Source organism: Oryzias latipes, chromosome 3 (assembly GCF_053564925.1).
Source record: "Oryzias latipes strain Hd-rR chromosome 3, Olatipes_Hd-rR_3.1".
Classification (NCBI taxonomy): Eukaryota; Metazoa; Chordata; class Actinopteri; order Beloniformes; family Adrianichthyidae; genus Oryzias; species Oryzias latipes.
The window spans coordinates 9,155,897-9,177,932 of record NC_136239.1 but is presented as its reverse complement, the minus strand read 5'-3'; the positions used below and the strand labels follow the sequence as shown (position 1 = coordinate 9,177,932).

General features: G+C 41.7%; 1 protein-coding gene across 7 annotated transcripts in view; it reads right to left on the bottom strand.

The window, feature by feature from the left end:
• Positions 1 to 9,983: 9,983 nt before the first annotated feature.
• The window catches only part of LOC101158260 (protein kinase C-binding protein NELL1), a 603,730-nt gene continuing 591,677 nt past the window's right edge, over positions 9,984 to 22,036 (bottom strand). For 4 of the 7 annotated variants that reach the window (XM_023952325.2, XM_078944995.1, XM_078945001.1 and 1 more), the window contains 2 exons: positions 12,988 to 14,914; positions 9,984 to 12,905 (listed from right to left, as the gene is read on the bottom strand). The gene's annotated coding sequence lies outside the window, so the exon portion shown is untranslated. The remainder of the gene's footprint in view (positions 12,906 to 12,987; positions 14,915 to 22,036) is intronic. The other 3 variants (XM_078944996.1, XM_078944997.1, XM_078944998.1) reach the window with 3 other exon arrangements.

The window sequence follows — 22,036 nt, the reverse complement described above, 5'->3', positions numbered from 1 at the left end:
TGATGTTATGACGCTACTTCAGGGATCTTAAAATTTTTGAGTGCTAGATACAAATAAGCTTTAAAATATTTAGCACTGTTAAGTTAAATTTGAAAAAATCTTGATAGAGCTTAATACTTTATAGTTGAATCAACTACAAAATGACATTTAAGTTGTGTAACCTTAATAGTTATGAGTCAGTACAAGTGATAGGGTTTAGAGTGGGTTCAAAATGGGAGGTGGCGGCCTCTCGTGCAATCAGAGCACGAGAAATCATCTGCCTTCCGTTTCATTCAAAGTGCCTTCCTTTTCATTCAAAGTGCCTTCCTTTTCATGCAAAGTCACTTCCGTTTCATGCATACTCCTCTCTCACACACATATATAAACTCTTCCTCACACGTACATATATACTTGTATTTCACATACATACATTCTTTTTTAAGAGTGACAATGAGAGTGAGAATGTATGTATGTGTAAAGTAATATATATGCATGCGAGAGAGAGAATATATGGATGTGCAAGTGAGAATATATGAATGCGTAAGAGAATATATATGCATGCGAGAGAGAGAATATATGGATGTGCAAGTGAGAATATATGTATGCGAAAGAGAGTATATATGACTGTGAGAGCAAGAATGTATGAATGTGAGAGAGAGAATATATATGGATGCGTAAGAGAATATATGTATGCGAAAGAGAGTATATATGACTGTGAGAGCAAGAATGTATGAATGTGAATGGTTCAGAATAAATAATGTCTTACACGGCCCCTCATAAGATCGCACTGTCAGGCTTTAATGAACACAATTTCTAAGAGGCGTGGCGTTGCACTCCCCCAACAACAGGTTAGATGACAGAGCCCGGTCCATTAAGCTCTGCCGTTCACGGAGCTTCAGTAGAACTCCAAAAGCCACACGGCCTAACGTAGGCCGCTATTATATATTCATGAGTGGGAAAAAACCCGCTGAACCGACCTTAAAACCGCACAAATTATGCATTTTTGACTGCAAATTTACACCCAAAACCGCCCAATCTGGCAACGCTGCTGCTAGCTTCTCTTGTAGAAGAAACATGCTCCCTCCACAGCTCACTGTGACGTTACTTTCTGTTAGGCAGTTAACTACTCAGCCCAGTGGAAATTTCAGAATAAAAGCACTTCCATTGCAGCTTTACTTCCGTTGTGAGTTAATGTGTTGTGTTGTGAGTTAATGTGTTGTGTTGTGAGTTAATGTGTTGTGTTGTGAGTTATTGTGTTGTGTTGTGAGTTAATGTGTTGTGTGTAAAGTTAATGTGTTGTGTGTAAAGTTAATGTGTTGTGTGTTAAGTTAATGTGTTGTGTGTAAAGTTAATGTGTTGTGTGTAAAGTTAATGTGTTGTGTGTAAAGTTAATGTGTTGTGTGTAAAGTTAATGTGTTGTGTTGTGACCCTTCTGGGCCACCGTACAAAAGTGTGAGAAAAAAAAATATTTTGTCCAATTCTGACTTTTTAACTTACAATGTGACAATGAAACACTTGTTTTGACCTGCAAATGAGAAGTTTGCCTTTTGAGTGCCTTTTGTGCTCAAAAATCATGTTGTCTGTGAAATGTGCCAAAAGTGTGAAAAAACGCATTTTTGATCCATTTCTGACTTTTTTTACTTTTCAACTTAAAACAACTCCCATTGTTTTGTTATGACCTACAAATGAAGACATTGTCTTTTTAGTGCCTTTTGTGCTCAAAAATCATTTTGTCAGTCAGAAGTGCCAAAAGAATGAAAAAGAGCATTTTTGCTCAAATTCTGATTTGGTTTTTCACCTTACAATGTGACAAGTAAACACTTGTAAAACATTTTGTCAGTCAAAAGTGCCAAAAGAATGAAAAAGCATTTTTGCTCAAATTCTGACTGTTTTTACTTTTCAACTTAAAATTTGACAATAAAATACTTGTTTTGACCTACAAATGAGAATTTTGCCTTTTGAGTGCCTTTTGTGCTCAAAAATCATTTTGTCAGTCAAAAGTGCCAAAAGTGTGATGAAGAGCATTTTTGCTCAAATTCTGACTGTTTTTACTTTTCAACTTACAATGTGACAATGGAACACTGGTTTTGACCTACAAATGAGAACATTGCCTTTTGTGCTCAAAAATCAATTTGCTAGTGAAATGTGCCAAAAGTGTGAAAAAAACAATTTTTGCTCAAATTCTACCGATTCTGACTTTTCAACTTACAATGTGACAATGAAATACTTGTTTTGACCTACAAATGAGAAGTTTGCCTTTTGAGTACCTTTTGTGCTCAAAAATCATTTTGTCAGTCAAAAGTGCCAAAAGTGTAAAAAAACATTTTTGATTAAATTCTAATGCTTTTTACTTTTCAACATATAATGTGACAATGAAACACTTGTTTTGACCTTCAAATGATAACTCTGCCTTGTGTGCTCAAAAATTATTTTGTTAGTCAAAAGTGCAAAAAGTGTAAAAAAAGCATTTTTGTGTTCAAAAATCATTTTGTCAGTCAAAGATACCAAAAGTGTAAAAAAGAAAGCATATTTGGTCCAATTCTGTTTTTTTGACTTTTCAACTTACAATGTCACAATGAAACACTTGTTTTGACCTACAAATAGGAAGTTTACCAATTGAGTGCCTTTTGTGCTCAAAAATCATTTTGTCAGTCAAACGTTCCAAAAGTGTGAGGAAAAAAGCCTTTTTTTCTCAGAATCTGACTGTTTTGACTTTTCAACTTACAATGTGACAAGTAAACACTTGTTTTGACCTTCAAATGAGAACTCTGCCTTTTCATCCCTTGTGCTATCCTAGGCACTTTAGATAGATAGATAGATGACTTTATTAATCCCACAATGGGGAAATTTCATTTCTGTGGCAGCAACACGACATTCAGAAATAATCTATATAATATAACATCAATAAAGGACATCACAAATGACATTTATATTAGATAATTAAAAATATTACAAAAATTATTATGAAAAATTATTATCAAAAATGAGATTCTTATTAAGTAAAGAAATAAATATTAAATAAATACAGCTGCATAAGTGTAAAAAACATGCGGTCTGCAAAACATGTAAACTGTAAAAAAACATTACAATTTTTTTCAAAATACAGAAATAACTAATGGAGTTCACACCAAAAACAAAAACAAACAACTGTTCAGGAACAAAAAACAATTTAAAATTGAAAAACAACAACTACAACAAAAGTAAATGAATCAATGACTAAACAGAAAAAACACCCTGGGACCGTGGAGTGTCACTTTGACACGGTGTTGTACAGTCTGATGGCTGTGGGGAGGAATGACCTGCGGTAGCGCTCCTTCTTACACTGAGGGTGCAACAGTCTTGTGCTGAAGGAGCTGGTCAGCGCCTCTACAGTTTGGTGCAGGGGGTGGGAGGGGTTATCCATGATGGATGTCAGCTTAGCTAACATCCTCCTGTCCGCCACCTCCTCGATGGACTCAAGTGTGCAGCCCAGGACAGAGCCGGCCCTCCTAAACAGTTTGTTAAGCCTCTTCAAGTCTCTGCCTGCACTGCCCCCCGCCCAGCACACAATTCCATAAAGGACCACTGAGGCCACCACAGTGTCGTAAAAGGTCCTCAGCAGCTGTCTGCACACGCCAAAGGACCTCATAAACACTTGTTTTGACCTACAAATGAGAACTTTGCCTTTTGTGTGAGGTTCAGGGGCTAGGGCGGGTTAGTTTGTTTCGCATTCTAGATTGTTTGTGGGGTTTCCGGGTTCTATGGGCCTTTATTTTGGTTACTTCCGGGGGGTATTCCAGAAAGCACGTTATGCTAGCTCCCACGATAAGTTTGAGGCCAAGGAAGTTGATAACCTCAGCTCTCGGTTCCAGAAATAGAGGTATGTTTCAGGGTAGGTCAAATTACCATGGCAACTCATGCTCTGAACATAACCTGGGGGGTATTCCAGGAAGCAGGTTATGCTAGCTCCCACGGTAAGTTTGAGGCTAAGGAAGTTGATAACCTCAGTTTTCGGTTCCAGAAATTGAGGTATGTTTCAGGGTGGGTCAAGTTGCCATAGCAACTCATGCTCTGAACATAACCTGGTCGGGAGCAGGTTTAGTTGAAGGTTAGTTTGTTTACAGAGAAGTGAAGCAGCATGGCGTGTCCATTTGAAGATGATTTAGTGGATGAAGAAGCTCAGATAATACTTTTTCCACCATGAGAGGGTGATAAGACCACATATGGATGTTGGAAAATTCAACTTTTTCACTTTGATATAACTTAATTATTTGCTTCAGTTAAGATAATTAAAAATCTTTTTTTTGTTAAGTCAGTTTAAAAATAACACGTATTTATCAGACAGTTATTTTACTTTCATTCAAATTAATTCAATTAAGTAGGTGTAACTTTGGTGCTGCTGTTAAATCAGCACCGCAAGGGATTGTGGGATACCATTTCCTTTGCCTGTCTGGACGGATTTTGGTTTAAGTGTGGCTTTTTGACCACATTTTTTTAGTTGTTTAGTTGTTTTACTGTGTTTTGCCAGGTTTTGCTGAGTTATCTTGTCCTACTTTGCTTATGTCTTTGCACCATGAGTAAGAATGAAGGAGAGGATGATGAGTTTATATAGCACCCCTACTGTTCCATGGGGGAATGACAAAGACGGACAAATTCTTTAACGACATTGAGCGCAACGTGCATTTTTTTCCGTCCTTTTTATTGTTATAAAAATGAGTATATCTGCCGGCTCATACTTAGACATATGAGAGATCAAGAAATATAATTAATTACGATGGAAAAAATATTAATTGAATTGGAGTAATATGACATTTAGTTGGATAAATACATAAATTTGAGTTGTATAAACAATTATTGAGTTTTATAGACGAAAGAAATTAGGTTGATCTATTGAGAATGTCTTTATGTACCTTCCGTGCACGAGCATTAACCCAGGGTTACCAAGTCGAGCGCAATTACGCCAACTCATACCCGGTCTTTTGGAACCGACATACCCAGAGTAAGCAAGTTCAGGCGGATTTCAGCCAGAGTTCAGGCTTAAAGTCAGGCTAGTTTAAACATGCTTCCTGGAATACCCCCCTGGTCCGGAGCAGGTTTAGTTGAAGTTTAGTTTGTTTACAGAGAGGTGAAGCAGCATGGCGTGTCCATTTAAAGATGATTTAGTGGATGAAGAAGCTCAGATAATACTTTTTCCCCCGTGAGAGGGTGATAATACCACATATGGATGTTGGAAAGATAAACTTTTTTACTTTGATATAACTAAATGATTTGCTTCAGTTAAGATAAATCATTTTTTTGTTAGGTCATCTTAAAAATAACATGTAGTTTTCAGACAGTTATTTTACTTTCATTCAAATTAATTCAATTAAGTAGGTGTAACTTTGATGATGCTGTTAGATCGGCACCGCAAGGGATTCTGGGATATCATTCCCTTTGCCTGTCTGGACGGATTTGGGTTTAAGTGTGGGTTTTTGACAAAATGTGTTCAGTTGTGTAGCTGTTTTACTTTGTTTCACCGTGTTTTGCCGAGTTATTTTGTCCTACTATGCTTACGTCTCTGCACCATGAGTAAGAGTGAAGGAGAGGATGATGAGTTTATATAGCACCCGTACCATTAGTAACAGTAATAACAGTGACGGAAAATTCTTTATTGAGTGTTTGCACTCCGAGAAAATTTTCCGTTCTTTTTATTGATAAAAAAAATGAGCATATCTGCCGGCTCAAAGTTAGACATATGACAGTTCAAGAAATATAAGTAATAAAGATGGAAAAAAGATTAATGGAGTAATGTGACATTTAGTTAGATAAATACGTAAATTTGAGTTGTATAAGCAATTATTGAGTTTTATAGATGTAAGAAATTAAACTAAATTATTTAATACTAATAGAAGAAATTTATTTAAGTTTGAAGTTATATATATATATATATATATATATATATATATATATATATATATATATATATATATATATATATATATATATATATATATATATTCATAAGAAGTTCAGTAATATTTTTAATTATTTAATATAAATGTCATTTGTGATGTCCTTTATTGATGTTATATTATATAGATTATTTTTGAATGTCATGTTCCTGCCACAGATAAATGAAATTTCCCCATTGTGGGATTAATAAAGTCATCTATCTATCTATCTATCTATCTATCTATCTATCTATCTATCTATCTATCTATCTATCTATCTATCTATCTATCTATCTATCTATCTATCTATCTATCTATCTATCTATCTATCTATCTATCTATAACTAAATAATATATATATATTATTTTTCTCCAAGCAGAAACTCTTTTCTTTGATGATGCAGCCGTGTTACTTTTTTGATGGACTTATAATCTTTATACGCCGCCATTAAAATCTCAGACTCCGTTTCACTTCCGTCTCAAGTGTCGCGCTTTCTTTTTTTTTTCTCCACGCGTTTTCATGGTGACTCCAGAAATCACGCCGCCAAATTACGCCAACTCATATTCGGTCTTTTGGAACCGACATACCCCGAGTAAGCAAGTTCAGGCGGATTTCAGCCAGGGTTCAGGCTCAAAGTCTGGCTAGTTTAAACATGCTTCCTGGGGCCTGTTTCAGAAAGGAGGTTAAGTGTAAACTCTGAGTGCGTTAACCCTGAAATCAGGGAAACCCTGGGTTTTCCATTTCAGAATGGGAGGTTTGTTAAACCAGAGAAAGCAGAGTAAGTCAAACCCGTTTCTGAAAGAGAGGTAACTTATACTCGGAGTCAGTGTCCATGGTTACTTACGCTGTGAACCTAACCTGGTCGGTAGCAGGTTTTATCCTCTAAACTCAAAGTTTCTGCCGGTCCCCTCCCCTTTTTAAAGACGAAGCGGTATTTTTTGCTTTAACCTTCATTGTCCAAATTTCCGTCACACAGAGATGGTCTAAGTGACAAGAATGGCTTGTCCTTTTTTGGAGGACCCAATAGACGAGGAGGCTGCATTAATTCATAGAGAATTACATTTACGCCGTGCGAGGATTTTGAGACCTAGACTCGATTTTTTTGTCATTTCCCCATACGTTTTTGTTTGAGCGTTACCGTTTTTCGTTGCAGTCAATTACATATATACAATGAAAACAACATTAGATATGTATTGCTATGAAGATGTTTCATATGTCAAATATTGTCAACAAAGCCTACATCCATGACATGCTCAAATTTGACCTGATTGAATTATGTTTTTATACTTCATTTTTAGCTGCTGCCATGTTCTTTTAATTCCTGCAGGATTGCATCTACATGAAAATGAAACCAGGGACATTGAATTAGATTAATGTAAAAATTATTTTTTGGAAACACAATTTGCTAGTACTGCTTACTTTCTTAATCCCATATAAACCTATACCACTTGATCAATACAAGGGTAGTGTTGCAGTGTGTGTGTGCTGAGCGGGGTGCGAGCCACGAGAGAGAAGGGGAGGGGCGAGTGCAGGTGCAGATGGGGGGGGTGAGCACGGAGCGGAGGTGTGTGCGTGGTATATATTGTGTGTTCGGAGAACGGAGCACTTAGTTAAATAAAGAGAAGGTGTCATTCCCAGAATAACTGCTTTGGAGTCATTCTTAATCCGCTCTGGAGGTTGAGGGTTTCGAACGGGAAGTGAACCCCGAAGGAGAATTCCCTTCGGCCCTGAAGGAAATCTCCCCTGCGCTTCTGACCACGGTCGGTCAGAAAGACGAGAGAAAAGAAAGGAGAAGTCTTCGCGCAGCGAAAGGTTCAACAGTAGACAAAAGTTCACTTTTAAAACACAATTGCATGTATTAATATTAAACTGACCAAGAGGGGAAGGTTAACAAAAAAGTCCTCTAAACATTACCGACGTCAAATGCATTTTCCCTCAGATTGGTTCTGTACACTATGCAGCATTTCATGCAATTACACCAGGAATAACACTTCAAAAGTACACCTAGATATCCCCATTTTTTATTTCACACCTTACGCTACTTAAAAAGTTATTACAGCCAATATTTTATAACAATGATTTAAATGCAAACTTACGCATTAACTTGAGCAGCTATGTTTTTCCACGCTAACTGTCTCTGTTTTGCAGATGCAGCGGTGTTGCTTTTCTTCCAGAATATGTGCTCATATTCACTGTAACTCTGCAGCAGCACGTCAAGTTCAGCTGGCGAAAAATATGCAGACCTCTTTGTTTTCACGGTTGCCATGGTGACTCGTAATATCTGCGCTCCATTGATAATGGCTTCTTATAGTCGCGGTGGGGACGCTTAACTCTGAATCAGTCCACTCAGAGTTGATTGACCTAACTCGGATCAGCTTCTCTGAAACAGAAAACTCAGAGTTGTTAATCTCTCGATTGACCAACTCAGAGTTCAAGTTTAACCTCAGAGTTGGTTGAACCTCCTTTCTGAAACAGGCCCCTGGAATACCCCCCCGGTTTCTCCCGTTTGTGTTGCCTCCACCTTTACTTCTGTTTATGAATTGCACCTGTTCACACACCTGTTGTTCATCATTGCTGTGTATTTAAGTTCCTTCTACCCAGTGTCTGTCACGGGATTGTTTTGCATTCTTTGTGCTTCGAGTCTCTGCTTCGAGATTAAAGAAAGAAAGAAAGGAAGGATGAAGGAAGGAAGGAAGGAAGGAAGGAAGGAAGGAAGGAAGGAAGGAAGGAAGGAAGGAAGGAAGGAAGGAAGGAAGAAAGAAAGAAAGAAAGAAAGAAAGAAAGAAAGAAAGAAAGAAAGAAAGAAAGAAAGAAAGAAAGAAAGAAAGAAAGAAAGAAAGAAAGAAAGAAAGAAAGAAACAAAGCAAGCAAGCAAAAATTTGATTCAACTTACCTCTGTGTTCCTGCTTTTGCATCCATGCGTCGAGCTTGACATTTTGAGTGCCTTTTGTGGTCATAATCATTTTGTCAGTCAGAAGTGCCAAAAGAATGAAAAAAGGGCATTTTTGCTCAAATTCTGTTTTGGTTTTTCACCCTACAATGTGACAAGTAAACACTTGTTTTGACCTTCAAATGAGAACTCTGCCTTTTCAACCCTTATGCTATCCTAGGCACTTTAACATTGGGAGTTGGGTCATCTAGACCCACAAGACAGTGCTCTGAACCTTTTTTCTTCAATGATTTGTGAACCTCACTGGTGTCCATGGATTAAGTGAAATCTTTCCATCTTTATCCACCTTTGTCATGGTAGGAATAGCACGTCAAAGTAAGTGTGGGGTCATCTAAGACAGCACAGGGGGTTAAGTGCCTTTTGTTAAAAAATCATTTTGTCAGTCAAAAGTGACATAAAGGCTAAAAAAAGCATTTTTGTGCTCATAAAACATTTTGTCAGTCAAAAGTGCCAAAAGAATGAAAAAGCATTGTTGCTCAAATTCTGACTGTTTTTACTTTTCAACTTAAAATTTGACAATAAAATACTTGTTTTGACCTACAAATGAGAATTTTGCCTTTTGAGTGCCTTTTGTGCTTAAAAATCATTTTGTCAGTCAAAAGTGCCAAAGAATGAAAAAGAGCATTTTTGCTCAAATTCTGACTGTTTTTACTTTTCAACTTACAATGTGACAATGGAACACTGGTTTTGACCTACAAATGAGAACATTGCCTTTTGTGCTCAAAAATGAATTTGTTAGTGAAATATGCCAAAAGTGTGAAAAAAACAATTTTTGCTCAAATTCTACCAATTTTGACTTTTCAACTTACAATGTGACAATGAAATACTTGTTTTGACCTACAAATGAGAAGTTTGCCTTTTGAGTACCTTTTGTGCTCAAAAATCATTTTGTCAGTCAAAAGTTCCAAAAGTGTGAGAAAAAAGGCTTTTTTTTCAGAATCTGACTGTTTTGGACTTTTCAACTTACAATGTGACCATGAAACACTTGTTTTGACCCACAAATGAGAACTTTGCCCTTTGAGTTCGTTCGGTAGTCAAAAATCCTTTTGTCAGTTGTAGGAAAAAAATCTTACGCTTTTCAGTTCTTTCCATCCATGCGTGTTCAGTAGTCGAGAGTGGTAAAGCAAACAAGGATTCAACCGAATTAAAAATACACGAAGTTTATTGCCCTGACAATAATTATAAAATAGATTAAAAGACAATGTTGCAGATATCTGGATTCTCAAGTTAAAAGACCTACAGACGCATAAGTTACATGCAAATTACTTGTAGGTATTCCCGAGAACAATGGAAAACTATCAAAACAGTCCTTTTAACATGTGTTTGATTCTCCTCCTCTGGTCGCTCTGATTCGTCAGCCGATAGCCCGCCTGCTTCCTCTGGCCAATAGCTGGAGTATCAGCCTCTGGATTCGTTCTGCCCTGCCGTCGGACCAGATATGAGGGTGCACTCGGTTCAACGATGAAAAGAGTCCCCATCAATCATTCCTGGATAACGTTAGGTTCCATTACCAGCATCCAGAATGAAGGTCAACTCCAACCTCCACATGAGAACATGAATTTGAACACTTTCCCAAGAATAAGATGTTCAACCCAAGTGGTAGAAATGTAGTCCATGGCATATTTATTGCTTCTCTGGATAACTCCAAGATTTGCACAAAGAATCCTATTTCTTCACAGGGGTTTGCAGGGGGAAGGTTTACTGCTGCAACCATAAAGCATAGAGGAATGTCACAGGAGTATAAGTCTTAAGAGTTCAAAATGAGTTCACTTCACACAAAAGATTAAGCTGTGACATAATAAAAAATGAGATATGAAAACATACATTTTCTATACAGTCAAAAGCGCCAAAATTGTGGAAACATTTTATTTCGCACAAATTCTGACGTTTTGACTTTCCAACTTATAATGTGACAATAAAACACTTATTTTGACCTACAAATGAGAACTTTTCCTTTTAAGTGGTCAAAAATCATTTTATCACTCAAAAGTGCCAAAAGGGTAAAACAAAGGAATTTGGATCAAAATCTGCCTTTTTACTTTTCATTTTACAATGTGACAATGACACACTTGTTGATCTACAAATGAGAACTTTGACTTTTGAGTGCGTTTGGTGCTAAAAAATAATTTTGTAAGTCAAAAATGCCAAAAGTGTAAAAAAAGGAATTTTTGCGCAAATTCTGACTTTTTTGACTCTTCAACTTATACTGTGACATCAAAACACTTTTTCTGACACACAAATCAGAACTTATCCTTTTGAGTGCGTTTGGTGCTCAAAAATAATTTTGTCAGTCAAAAGTGTGAAAAAGCATTCTCGGTTCAATTCTGGCTGTTTTGAGTTTTCAACTTACAATGTGACAATGAAACACATTTTTTTACCTACAAATGAGAACTTTCTCTTTTAAGTGCGTTTCATGCTCAAAGATCATTTTGTCAGTCAAAACTGTAAAAAGTGTGAAAAAAGCATATTTGCTAAAATTCTAATGATTTTGACTTTTCAACTGACAATGTGTCTATGAAACACTTGTTTTAAGCTACTAATGAGAACGTTGCCTTTTTAGTGCCTAAAAAACATTTTGTCAGTCAAAAGCGCCAAAAGTTTGAAAAAAAGCATTTTTGCTCAAATTCTAAAAAATTTTGACTTTTTAACTTAAAATGTTACAATGAAACACTTGTCTTGACCTACAAATGAAAACTTTGTTTTTTGATTGCGTTTGGTGGTCAAAAATCATTTTGTAAATCAAAAGTGCAAAAAGTGTGAAAAAATCAATATTGCTTAACTTTTAATGATTTTGACTTTTCAACTTACAATGTGACAATGAAAAACTTGTTCTGACTTACAAATGAGAACTTTTTGAGTGCCTTTTGTGCTCAAAAATAATTTTGTCAGTCAAAAGTGCCAAAGTGTAAAAAAAGCATTTTTGGTCCAATTCTGACTTTTTTGACTTTTCAACTTACAATGGGACAATAAAACACTTTTTTTCTGACAAACGAATGAGAACTTTTCCTTTTAAGTGCCTCGTGTGGTCAAAGATCGTTTTGTCCATTAAAAGTGCAAAAAGTGTGAAAAAAGCATTTTTATGCTCAAAAATCATTTTGTCAGTTAAAAGTGCCAAAAGGTAAAATAAAGGAATTTTGGTCCAAATCTGGCATTTTAGGGGGAACATGTCAATGTGACAATGAAACACTTGTTTTGACATACAAATGAAAACTTTGCTTTTTGATTAGTTTTGGTTGTCAAAAATCATTTAGTCAATCAAAAGCGCCAAAAGTGTCAAGAAAAAACATTTTTGCGTAAATTTTGACGTTTTGACTTTTCAACTTAAAATGTGACAATGAAACAATTGCTTGGACATACAAATGAGAACTTTTCCTTTGAGTGCGTTTGGTGCTCAAAAATCATTTTGTCAGTCAAAAGTCCCAATATTGTGATAAAAAGCATTTTTGCTCAAATTCTGACTGTTTTGACTTTTGAATTTACAATGTGAAAATGAAACACTTGTTCTGACACACAAATAAGGAACTTTGTTTTAAGATCTTTTGATGCTCAAAAATCATTTTGTCAGTTAAAAGTGCTAAAAGTGTGGAAAAAACATTTTTGCTCAAATTCTAACGATTTTGACTTTTCAACTTACAATGTGACAATGAAAAATTTGTTCTGACACACAAATGAGATCTTTGCCCTTGGAGTGCGTTTGGTGCTCAAAAATCATTTTGTCAGTCAAATGTGCCAAAAGTGTGAAAAAAACATTTTTGCTCAAATTCTGACTTTTTACTTTTCAACTTACAATGTGACAATGAAACTGTCATGGTCACGCGGGATTTCAGAGGGACCCAGACGCTGGAACCCGGAAGGATACTCGGAAACGAGAGGTAAGTGCTAGAGGATTTAATTCTCTGAAGGAGAGTCTGTAACAGAGTTCTTAATGTTCTTGATGTGGCGTGACGGCTGACTGGAGAGTTGAGGCAGATGAAGCTTGAGCATGTGGATTCCGCTGGATCCGTAAGGAGGATGGAGAGTGAGGCTGGTGAGCTGCGACCCGATGGAATACTCGTGACGAGGATCCCTGAGAGTGGAACGGAGAGGCACAAATTAGCTAGGCAAAAAACCAAGGTGAGATACAAGACACGTGAGGCCAGACTATGCACCGTGAGAGGAACAACGAACTGGCGTCGAAGAAAGGTCCTGGATCTCCTTAAGAAGGCAGGGATGATGACGAGGTAAGTGGAACCAGCTGGTAGCTTCCACGGCAGAGCAGGAAGGGGGAGGAGGCAGGTAACAGACAGGGGCACCATGTCAGAAACACTTGTTTTGTCCTAGAAAGAGAACTTTGCCTGTTGAGTGCATTTTGTGCTCAAAAGTCAATTTGTCAGTCAAAAGTGCCAAAAGTGTGAAAAAAGCATTCTTGGTCCAATTCTGACTGTTTTGACTGTTCAACTTACAATGTTGCAATGAAACACTTGTTTAGACCTCCAAATGAGAACATTGCCTTTTAAATGTGTTTAATGCTCAAAAATCCTTTTTGTCAGTAAAAAGGTGTCAAAAGTGTGAAAAAAACAATTTGTATAAAATCAGACTGTTTTGACTTTACTACTGACAATGTGACAATGAAAGACTTGCTTTGAGGTACAAATGAGAACTTTGCCCTTTGAGTTCGTTTGGTGCTCAAAAATCATTTTGTCAGTCAAAAGCACCAAAAGTGTGGAGAAAAAACATTTTTGCGCAAATTCTGACGTTTTGACTTCTCAACTTACAATGTGACAATGAAACACTTGTTTTGTCCTACAAATGGGAACTTTGCCTGTTGAGTGAGTGAAAAGTGCCAAAAGTGTGAAAAAATCATTCTTGGTCCAATTCTGACTTTTTTTGACTTTTCAACTTACAATGTAACAAAAGATAACACTTTCTTGGGCTCAAAATGAGAACTTTGACTTTTGAGTGCGTTCTTAACTTAAAAATTATTTTGTCAGTCAAAAGATGTCAAAAGTGTAAATAAAGCATTTTGCTCAAATTCTGACCGTTTTGACTTTTGAATTTACAATGTGACAATGAAACACTTGTTTTGACCATAAAAATAAGAACTTTGCCTTTTGAGTGTTTTTTGTTATCAAAAATCATTTTTTTTGTCAAGAATGTCAAAAGTTTGAAAAAAGATTTTTTCTACATCAACACAAATAAGTCAACAGTTAAAACTGTAGTTTAAATGTCATGTACTGAATGCTTTAAGAAAAAGGCACGTTTTGAAAGTCTGTTCTGAAGGATGGGGTGGGAGATGCGGTCAAACACCACACTCAGATCTAACAGGAGGAGGAGGAAGATGGAAACGCAACAAGGTCATCGTGATCTTGAGGTGGGCTGTTTCTGTGCTGTGGAACAGTGACGTTCGGTAAGGTTGATGGCTGGTGAGGCAGTGACTCGTCAGGAGTCAGCTTTACTATTGTAAGAACTGAAGATTTCACCATTCATCCAACAACGGGTAACAGCATAAAAGATACACACAATAACATATTTGTCCTACAGAGAATGTTTCTTTTATAGACATGGATAGAACACTTTTCTTATCAGAGGCACAATGCTGCTAGGGTCAGTAGGGTCACCGTACCCCAACCAGTCCACGAGAAATTGGAAGCCTCTACCACGGCGCCGGACGTCCAACACACGACTGACCGTAAAGGCAGGCGCGCCGTCAATGACCCGGGTGGGTGGTGGGGAAACGGACGGCGAGCACAAAGGGCTATTGCAGACAGGCTTTATCTGAGAAACGTGGAACGAGGGGTGAACTTTCAGAGCAGCAGGCAGGCGCAGACGGACGCAGGAGGGATTGATGATGCGGTCAATCACGTAAGGGCCGATGTATCTGGAAGCCAGCTTACGTGACGACGCCTGAATGGGGATGTTGCGAGATGACAGCCATACCTTCTGCCCAGGACGGTAATCGGGACTCACCACCCTGCGACGATTAGCGATCTGGCAGTTGCTCTCCCTGGTGGGCAGGAGAGCTGCCCTGGCCTGACGCCAAACGTCTTGGCACCGTCGTAGATGGAGCTGGACCGAGGGCACCGCCAGATCGAGTTCCTGAGAAGGGAACAGAGGTGGTGAGAACCCTAAGGAGGCTTCAAAGGGGGACATGCCTGTAGCGGTGGAGGAGTGGGTGTTGTGAGCATATTCCACCCAGATAAGGTACTTGGACCAGTCCGATTCGTTTTGTGCCACCAAACATCTGAGAGCTGCCTCCAACTCTTGGTTGGACCTCTCAGCTTGCCCGTTGGACTGCGGATGGTAACCTGAACTGAGACTGACCGTGGCTCCAAGGGCGGAGCAGAAAGACCTCCACACTTGGGACGTGAATTGGGGTCCGCGGTCGGACACGATGTCACAAGGTATGCCATGGTAACGAAACACATGATTGACCTTGATATCTGCAGTGTCGGAAGCCGAGGGAAGTTGTGCTAGAGGAATGAAATGGACGGCTTTAGAAAAGCGATCAATGACGGTGAGTATTACAGTGTGGCCTTGGGATGGAGGCAGGCCGGTGACAAAATCCACCGCGATGTGCGACCAAGGGCGACTGGGTGTCGACAGCGGCAACAAATGTCCAGGGGGGGCGAAGTAGAGTTCTTGGAACGAGCACAGACTGAGCAAGCAGCCACGTATTCTCGGACGTCCTTCTCCAAAGAAGGCCAGAAAAACCGCCGTCTCAGTAGGTTGATGGTCCTGCGAACTCCCCCATGACAGGCAATCCGAGAAGCGTGCCCCCACGTCAACACTTCCGATCTAAGAGAGTCAGGTACGTACAGAGTTCCAGGTGGACAGGTAGCGTGATCAGGTATCTCATCCTGGGCCTGTTGGACCATGTTCTCGATCTCCCAGGTGAGATTACCTATAAAACAGGAGGTAGGGATGATGGTGGACACCGAGGTGGGTTCGGTAACAGAGTATTTTCTGGATAAGGCGTCCGGCTTGATATTGCGACTGCCAGGTCGGTAAGTGATGTTGAAATTAAATCGGTCAAAGAACAAACACCAGCGGGAATTCAAACGTTTAGCACTGCGTAAGTATGCGAGGTTTTTATGGTCCGTCCAGACTATAAAAGGTTGTTCTGCCCCCTCCAGCCAGTGGCGCCACTCTTCCAACTCTAATTTGATGGCCAGAAGCTCCCGGTTGCCCACATCCTAGATATGTTCTGCTGGGCTCAATTTGCGGGAAAAATACGCACAAGGTTTTAACTTGCCGGTGGGTCCGTCATGTTGTGATAGTACAGCCCCTACTCCAGAATCGGAGGCGTCCACTTCGACAATGAATGGTTTCTTGACATCAGGTTGTATAAGAATGGGCGCCGTGACAAAAAGTTCCTTGAGTTTTTTAAAAGCCACATCGGCAGCAGGGGTCCAAACGTAGGGTCTTTTAATTGAAGTAAGCTGAGTGAGGGGGGCAGCAATGCCACTGTAGTTTCGGATGAATCTTCTGTAGAAGTTTGCGAAGCCCAAAAATTGCTGTAGCTTTTTGCGGGTCTGTGGGATCTCCCATTGAGTGACAGCTTCTATTTTTGCAGGGTCAGGTCGAATGTTACCTGCTTCGATGATATACCCCAAAAAGGGGACTGATGACGTATGAAATTCGCATTTTTCAGCCTTTACGAATAATTGGTTCTCAAGTAATCGCTCCAAGACTAAACGAACGTGATGTTCATGCTGGCTTAGACTGGACGAATAAATTAATATATCGTCCAGGTAGACGAAAACAAACCTATTTAAGAAGTCACGAAGTACGTCATTCACAAGCCGTTGGAAAACAGCGGGGGCGTTCGCGATGCCGAACGGCATGACCTGATATTCATAATGGCCCAGGGGAGTTTTGAAGGCCGTTTTCCACTCGTCGCCCTCACGAACGCGAACAAGATGATAAGCATTACGGAGATCAAGTTTGGAAAATATTTTAGCCTCCTGGACAGAATCAAAAACAGAGTCAATGAGCGGGAGTGACTTTAACTGTAATCTGGTTCAACTCACGATAGTCAATGCAGGGTCTCAGGGTCTTGTCCTTCTTCTCTACGAAGAAAAACCCTGCGCCGACCGGGGACGTTGAGGGGCGGATGTGGTGGTGAGAAAGAGCCTTTTGAATGTATGTTTCCATGGCTTCTCTTTCAGGACCGGAGAGGTTGTATAGTTTTCCTTTAGGGAGGGGAGCGCCGTTAAGCAGTTCTATGGCGCAGTCATAGGGTCTATGGGGTGGCAGAGCACTGGCTTTTTTTTTTTTGTTTTTTTTTTTTAACTTGTCCTGTCCAACAGCTAGGCAAACAGATGAGAGCTGAGGGCCTCTTGTGTTGGACATATTTTATTTTAACAAGAGGGGTTATTCATCTTCAGACAAACCAAAGGTATGTCTGAATAAACCCCTTTTGTAATTGAGGCCAAAATTTATTAATTTCAATCATGTTTGAAAATCTTTGGTGTTGGACCGGACGGAAAAGGAAAGAGGGGAAGAAGAGAGAGGGACGTTAGAGAGAGGGGGGGGTAGGAGGGTGATAATAGGAGGGGAAGGGGGGTAAGACCATGAAGCAGCATAGAGCAGACAGGTTTACTGGTTGTTTATCGTTACGGTACGGTTCAAATGTAGTACAAAAAGGGCGGGGCCTGTTCACACACACTCAAATATTATCAACACACCTGCTAGCCGCAAAAATGTCCACATGTCAACATGCACACAAAACAGATAGTGTTCACGAACGCATACCTATGCCTTTAAACCAACTAGTGTGAAATCTTTCATTCATTCAATCATGCAAACTATTAGTGCAAAGGTGAGCTAACACCTGTGCTCAGGTGAGTGTTTATGTTCTTCTAAAATGGATGGTGGAATGTGAAAAGAAGGAGGAGGAGCGCCCAGCCACCCCCACACCCATACCCCCGCCGCAGCAGCAGCGGCAGCCGGAATTCCCCCAACGCCACACGGGAACAGGCAGGGAACAACCGCCCCCCGGGCGACCAAGACCGCCACCCAGGCCAGGGCCAGCCGGACCGCCGCGAGGCCCCCAGAGCCAGAGAGCAGGGAGGCGCAGAGGGAAAGAGAGCGCCGCCCCAGCCCAGCCAGGAAAGCAGCCCCCCGCCGCGCCGGAAGAGCCCAACGCAGGGCCCCACCGGAGAGGGACGCCCACAGCCCCAGACGAGCACCCCACCACCACCCAGGAGTTCCGGGCATCCCCCCGCCCCGACCCCAGGTACGAGCCAGGACCCCCCAAGGGAGACCCGCTCCGCACTCCAGGCAGCCACCCACCCGGCCCACGGTTGGTCCAGGTAGGAGCAAGGCAGGGGCCTGCCGCCCCCGCCCAGGAGGGGGGAACCCCGGGGAAAAAGGGGCGGCCCACAAGGGATGTTTTAAATATGGCCCGACCAGGCTCGGCCATGTTGGAAGTTTGGCGGGGCCCAGCGCCCAGGGGCAAGGACCAGGACCCACCCCCCAGGGACACGAACACCCCCGGCTCAGGTGTAATATGAACCCCCCCACCGCGCGGAGAGAGCACCGCCGGGCCCAGGGAGCCGGCACCCAAGGGACACGGCCGCCATCGCCAAGGGGCCCGCACCCCCCACCAGGGAAGGGGTAGGGGACAGATGGACCCAGGTCCCACCTTCCTTGTAAAATGTGTGTGCGTGTATGGGTGTTTGAGAGGGTGTTTGTGTGCATGTGTGTGTGTTTATGTTTGAATGTATATATTGAAGGGGGAGGGGTGTGTGTACTAAGGGGGGTGCAGTTATAATTGGCGAGTAGGGCACTAAGGGGACATCTCCTGATTACTCACAGTGATGTCCCCTCACCCTCCACACCAAGGGGCCCTAAATGTCTAAGGTGCGGTTAAAATTGGCGGGTAGGGTGCCAGGAGGACATCTGCTGCTTGCTTGCAGTGATGTCCAAGCACCCCCCCTACCAAGGACCCTACATGTCTAAGGTGCAAATAAAACCGAAAGAGGGGGGGCCCACTCCATACGGCAACCATAGGAGGGGGGCCACTCCCAAGTAGCCCCCCCCCAAGGCGCATCGCAGGCTAGACCCCCCACCCCCTCACCCTAATATGAGGTTATATAAGGAAGGGGGTAAGTTGGGGACAGCTGGTAGACTGTCCCCCGGTGGTCAAACAGCCGTCCCCCAGCCCACCCCCAGCAAAGGGGCCAGGGCCACCCAGCCCAGGGGCCCACCCCCGGAGGCGCCGACACCCCAGGCCCGGCACCACCCACACCACACAGAGAGAGAGGAGCCAGAAAGCGTCGCCCCCCCCCCGGAGCAAGCCCAGGCCCCCACCCCCAGACGCCGGCCCTAGAAGAGCTCTGGTCAGGCCTCGACGGGACCGAGGAGGCCAACCGGCCGAGGCAACCACTGATTGCCTCAGCGGAGACCCTGACCCGCTAGCCCCCCCGACCCATACTAATAATGGGCCCCCCCTCCCCCCCAGAACGCCCCCCCACAGGACAGGGCCGACAAGCCCCCCACCCCACCCCACCCCAGACCCCGCAGCCGAAGCGGGTGACACCCAGAGCGACCGGGGGCCCCGAGAGGGTTGTCCCGTCCCGTCCCAGAGCCAGGGAAGGGCCGATCCCAGCCCCAGGTGCAGATGGGCAGCCCATCCGGCGCCGCTGGGCCCCCCCCACCCGAGCAGGGCCCCCCGCCAACCCCCCCCAGCACAGGCAAAGGGACCACCCCCCCAAGCCAAGCCAGACCACCACCCCACCCCCCCACCACGCACCCCCACACCCAAGCCCAGAGGACCATGCAGCGCCCCAGCCCGCCCCACCCAGGCACCGGACCCGACCCCCCGACCAACGGAGCCCCCCGCCAGGCACCGGAAGCCCCGACCCCCACCCCAAACCACGGCAGAAGGGCAAGGAGCAGCGACGACCAAGCCCCCCACCCCCTAAGTCATGGAGTCAACCACAGGAGACCAGAGAGACTGAATTCTTTCAAAGTTACTTGAGCTTTGGGCTGACATTTTTTCCAAGCTGATATGATCAAACAGCAGATTTCTGTGTTGACTTATGTTTATATTTTTCTTGTTTTTCCAATTTATTAAAATAGTTTTTTTGGCAATACAAAGAGTTATGAAAATGATAGATGCTAATCCTTCTTCTATATCGATGGCACTCATGTCACCAAGCACACAAAGTGACGGTGAGGCAGTGATTGAAACCTTAAGCCAGACTGATAAATCGGCACATACCTGCTGCCAGAGAGCCTGGACAGGAGTGCAGAACCACAGTGCGTGCATGTAGCTGTCGGGTAGATTATTATCACAGTGCTCGCAAATGTCTGAGTTACTGAGACCCATCTTGAACATCCTCTGTCCAGTGTAGTAAATTCTGTGAAGAGTTTTGAGATGGATTAGCTGCAGATTTGGACTTTTTGTCAGTTTAAAGGTGTTTAGACAAAGTTCTGACCAGAAGCTTTCATCTGTGCTGATGCTCAAATCTGCATCCCATTTTTTTGTTGGAAGGGCAATATTGTTATCTAAATTACATAAAAGTTTGTATATTTTGGAGAGAGTTCTATTCATTGAAAAATTAATCAGAGTGGTAACTACATCTGGTAGCTTTAAATCGTCGTCTTTAATTTTATACTTTTTAGTAATACTTGATTTAAGTTGCTGATATTCCAAGAAGTTATTTATTCCATGTTTGTCTTGAAGTTCCTGGGGGGTTATGAATCTTCTATCAATAATTACGTGCTCTAGTTGTTTTATGCCCCCTGCTTGCCAAGCTGGGAAGTGAATCATTTTTTTGTTAATAAGGATGTCCGGGTTGTTCCAGATGGGTGTCATTTTGCACGGTTGACTTGATGATTTTGATATTTTGAGAAATTCCCACCAGGCTGTTAAGGTGGCATTTATATTAATGCTTTTGAAACAATCCTGTTTTTTAACTGTTTGGCTAATAAATGGTAGCTGTGACAGGTTGATATTTCCACATAACGCCTGTTCCAAGTCTAACCATGAGTTGGTTTCTGGATTATTTTGTAACCATTTTAAGATGTATTGTAATCTATTTGCAAGAAAGTATTTGTGGAAGTTAGGTAATTCTAATCCTCCACAGTTTTTTGCAGATTTTAAAGTTTTTAGACTAATTCTTGCAGGTTTGTTGTTCCATAGAAAGCTTGATATGGATGAGTCTAATGTTTTGAACCATTTTAATGGCGGTTGTGTGGGAATCATTGAGAAGAGATAATTAACCTTGGGTAAGATTTTCATTTTAACCGTGGCTACCTTGCCCATAAGGGACAAAGGCAGGTTGGTCCAGCGTGTTAGATCGTCCTGTATGCTTTTCAGTAATGGGGTGTGGTTTAGCTGCACCAGTTCTGATAGTTTGGGGGAAAAGTAGATACCCAGATATTTGATATTTCCTGTTTTAACTGGAATTGTGAGTCTTTGTTCCATATTCCTGTTGAGTGGTAATAAAACAGACTTATTCCAATTAATGGAATAGTCTGATATAGAAGAGAATTCATTTATGATCATTGCTGTTTCATTTACAGAATGTAAATTCCTTAAAAACAGTAATATGTCATCCGCATAAAGACTAATTTTATGATGGCTGTGTTTGGTTTTTATTCCTATAATGCTCTCATTCTGTCTTATTGCTGCAGCTAAAGGCTCAATGAATATAGCAAAAAGAGAAGGAGAGAGTGGGCAGCCCTGTCTGGTTCCTCTTCCAAGAAAAAACCTGTTTGAAGTCTGTTTATTAGTTCTAACTGATGCATTGGGGTTGTGATATAATATTTTGATCCAATTGATGAATGCTTCTCCAAAACCAAACTTCTGGAGGGCAGCAATAAGGAACTTCCAATTAACTCTGTCAAAGGCTTTTTCAGCATCCAGCGATAGTACCGTCATTTCCTGGTTTTTAATGGTGGCAAAGTCTATTATATTAACTAGTCTACGGACATTATCATCCGAGTGTCTGCCTTTGATGAATCCAGTCTGGTCGAAGTGAATTATGTGAGGAGAGCACTGGCTTTAGATTTACAAAATACAGTTCTGAGGTCATGATAGCAGGAAGGTACTTTAGACAGGTCGATATTTTCTTTTGACTCCGAGGTAGTGGAGATGGTGGAGGGAATGGCGGAATGAAGGCAGTTAGCCATGCAATAGGTACTCCAGTTGGCGATGCGAGGGACGGCCCAATCGATGTGTGGGTTGTGAGTGTGTAGCCAGGAGAA